The 3,829-nt window shown below is 44.4% G+C and overlaps 1 protein-coding gene across 1 annotated transcript in view; it reads right to left on the minus strand.

The window, feature by feature from the left end:
* Positions 1-88, minus strand: part of LOC118752165 — a gene marked incomplete at its 3' end in the record, with an annotated part of 1,320 nt that extends 1,232 nt beyond the window's left edge. Inside the window, 1 exon segment of the mRNA XM_036487023.1 lies at positions 36-88.
* Between the last annotated feature and the right edge of the window lie 3,741 nt (positions 89-3,829).

The raw sequence follows: 3,829 nt of genomic DNA on the forward strand, positions 1-3,829 counted from the left end.
TCCAATTCGAACTTGTGCTGCCCTTCTTACCTCACCTTGCCATCTTCTCCATGAGTTGCTTATATCTTCAGGAAGCGATGTATCCCAGTCAATTTGTCTACGCCACACTTCGCGTAATAATAGTTTAGCTCCAATCGTAATCTGACATAAAAATCCCAAAGGATCATATATTGACATAACATAACTGAGCAACTCTCTTTTTGTAGGCGATCGACATCCCTGAATAACTTCTTTATCAACACGCGGAAACTTTAGTTCGTACCTGAATGTGTCATCTTGCGGCTGCCACATCAGACCCAGCACTTTTCCTGAAACTAAATTAGATGCGCCAAACTGGCTGCTCTTAATAGCGTCGTCACCATTTTCTCGGAGCGCCTTGGCTACGTCGGGTAAATTTGACATGAAACCACGCATCTGAAACCCAGCAGTTTTGTGAATATCGCGTACCTGTTTAGCAACTCGAATCGCCTCCTCGACTGACACAAAACTGTCAACAAAATCGTCAACATAATGGTGCTTGACTATGGCTTCTATCGCACGTGGAAAGGATTCCGCATATTGCAGTGCGTTTTAACGTATTGCGCAATGCAAGGCGAGCACGCAGCCCCAAAGGTCATGACCTGCATCTCGTAAACATCGGGCTCACGCCTGTCGTCGAACCTCCACAAAAACCTTTGCGAGCACCTATCTTCAGGCCGCCCGAAACTTGATGGAACATATCTTTTATGTCGCCACAAACTGCAACCGCTGCCATGCGAAAATTAAAGAGAATATTTACCAAAAGCTGATAGTCTTGTGGCCCTTTTAGCAAACAGGAATTTAGAGAGATGCCATCGATACATGCAGCTGCGTCGAACACCAGACGTATTTTACCTGGTTTGTTGGGGTTTACGACAGCGAAATGAGGCAGATACCACAATCTTGGATGAGCCGTGTTAACCTCCGCATATGTAACCTTTCGAGCGTAGTTGCTGCTGATGTACCTTTGCATAATACTTTTGTAGGCGGCGGCAAAAGTTGCATCTTTCTTCATCTTTCGCTCGATTCCGAATAATCTTCTTTTGGCCATTTCAAAACTATCTGGCAATTGAACATCGTCACTACTCCATAAAAGTCCCGTTTGGTACCTACCATTCACTCGCGTTATCGTTTTTTCCAATATGCCTTCGGCTCGTATATCTGCTTCTCCTTTCACGGGTGGCGCCGCTCTCACTCCAAAATTTTCAATATCAAAATGACGCTGAATTAAGTCGTGCAGATGTTGATCGTAAACCTTCCCAACATGCAGACACATTGCCACCGGTGTGTTATCTTCGCCTATTGGTCCGAAAACCACCCATCCTAATTCTGTATTAGCTGCGAAGGGACCCCGGTGGGAGAGCTGAATGGTTTCAGAGGGCATTCCTAGGTGACAATTATCTAACCCTATTAATAGCTTAGGCGTCGCATTTGTGTAAGGCCTAGGCATGTTCGGAAGATTTTGAGCGATTTTCATTAAGTCCCAACTGCTAAGACTTTGTGTTGGCAAGTTGATATTGGAAACAGCAAAAACACGGCGTAAACTATGCTTCTTACTTAAGCCTTTCCCACTAATTCTAAACTTAACTACCCTCGCTGATTCTTGTGTGGATCTACCACCAAACCATTGAATATTAAGTTCGCGTTGTTCACCTCACTCATTAACGATATCCTTATCTACCATCGTTATGGAAGAGTCTTCATCAAGCATGGCAAATGTATTAATTTGTTTTCCTTGACCATAAATAGTTACAGGAACCACGCGAAACAGAAGTTTTTTCAGAATTGCTTGATGATAGTGTGCAATTCAGAACAGGTTGCACGATGCTTGACGAAGCTTCAGTACGCATGACCGGCTGCACAGTACCGGCGACAGAATTGTTATTGTATTCATGCAACAATTTGTTGTGCCACCTTTTACATCCTTCAATTGAGCAGACTACACGATTGCGACACTCGAGCGCTGAGTGACCATTCCTGAGGCAAGCAAAGCAGAGGCGATGACGTTTGACTTCCGCCCATCTCTCTGATACGTGGCATGCGAGAAACTTTTTACAAGTGTAAATTTTATGTAAGCCCCGGCAAATAACACAGTTGGCTGTAATTTGACACTTCATGTTTTCTTTGTTACTATTTTCGACCGTATGTAAAACTACTCGTCGACGGCTTTCGCAATCTTGCAGCGTATAAACTATATTGGCAACTTCGGTCAACCAATTGCTAAAGTCAGCTACGGTAGGATAAGGCTTTATGTTTGAAGAATATTTTGCCCGATCCATTTTCTTACTCATTGGAAGCTTACCGATTAACCCGTCTAAAAGAGTAGGATTTGCTAAATGTTGGAAACCATTTACTGACTGCAAGAACGTAGCCAGATTTTTAGTTTTCGAAGCAAATGGTATCAATTTATCAATAGCAGCCTCAGAAATTGGAGCTATTCCTTTTATTTGACGTAATTGGCTGCGGATTAATAATTCCGGTCGCCCAAACCGAAGCTTAAGTTGCTCCATCACTGCGCTGACATTGTCGGGATGTATAAGAAGAGACTTCACCACTTCTCTTGCTTCACCTCGCAAACTCTTTAACAAACGTTGGTTATTCTCTAGGTTAGTGTAGCCATAGGCTGTGGTAGATTGATAAAAAACATTCGAGAATAATGGCCAGTCCTCAGGGCAACCACTAAATTCCGGAAAATCTAGGATTTTTCGGGACACTGAAAACCCAGCGGCCATGTTTGGCAATTGGGATGGTGGAATTCCGTTCAGATATGAACTTTGGCAAGTTGTTGTTGTCGTTGTTTGACCAGTCGCCGCGTTTGAAAAACTATTATTTGCATAATGTGAGAGGGGAGCGCGTGAACTTATAGTAGGGGGAGTCTGTATACCCGAAAGGATATTGCTTAGTGAAGCATATGGAGAAAATCGTAAATGTTCTACACCATTTTGTATATTACCGCCCGAAAAATCTGTCATGGCCATGTGAGTAGCGGTATGTGTACTGCTGGGAGCAGTTAAGCAAACAGTGGCGTCGCTGTTTTGGGTTCTGCCAACGACGCTGCTGGACGTCGGCATAGAAAAAGTACCGTTGAGGCGCAAGGCTTCTTCAAATGATGCGCGCTGATTGTTACTTTCCCTAAGCTGCACTTGCGTGTCGCGTAGTTGGGACTCCAACGTATTTAATTTTTCAAGCAAAAAACTCACCTGTTGATTGTCAATAAATTTTACTTGCGAGGAGGATGCATGTTCTATATTTCCAGATAAGGCGGCATTCGTGACAACAGGAGCATTGATGGCGGCTGACATGGAGTTTGCGACGACTACACCCTTGCTTATGGTGGTGTTGGGTTTCGTGCTAATGCGTGCAGTGGTGGCCGTGGTGGTTATTACTCTGGAGGCTGGTGCACTGATTGTGCGGGCTACTTCAGTGACACCAGGAGTCGATGCAACGTTTCCAATCGAGGCAGGATCTTGGCCGTTTTTTTCCATGTTGGATGAAGAACTCGTTGCTGGCGTTGTGATTTGCTGGGCTAGGCGTGGACTTCTTCTCGGGGGTGTTCTTAGCATTCCTTTTAGTGACTTCTTGCTGCTAAATTCCTTTTCGCTCCGATAACATACAATTAAAAAGCACAAGTAACGGTTTGCTACATTAAAAGACAAAGCAAATTGCGGCTGGCGGCGGCAGCGCTGTTACAAAAGGTCCGCTGGCTGCGGTTCCGTTAGTCTGAAAATTGCTCGCTGGCTGCGACCGAAGTGCGAAATAAAACTTGTAGTATCGTAACTGCGAAGGGCTATTGAAATCAACGTGTACTAGG

This window comes from Rhagoletis pomonella, unplaced genomic scaffold, assembly GCF_013731165.1.
Source record: "Rhagoletis pomonella isolate Grant_MI unplaced genomic scaffold, Rhpom_1.0 Rhpom_scaffold_00001, whole genome shotgun sequence".
In the NCBI taxonomy this organism is placed as follows: domain Eukaryota; kingdom Metazoa; phylum Arthropoda; class Insecta; order Diptera; family Tephritidae; genus Rhagoletis; species Rhagoletis pomonella.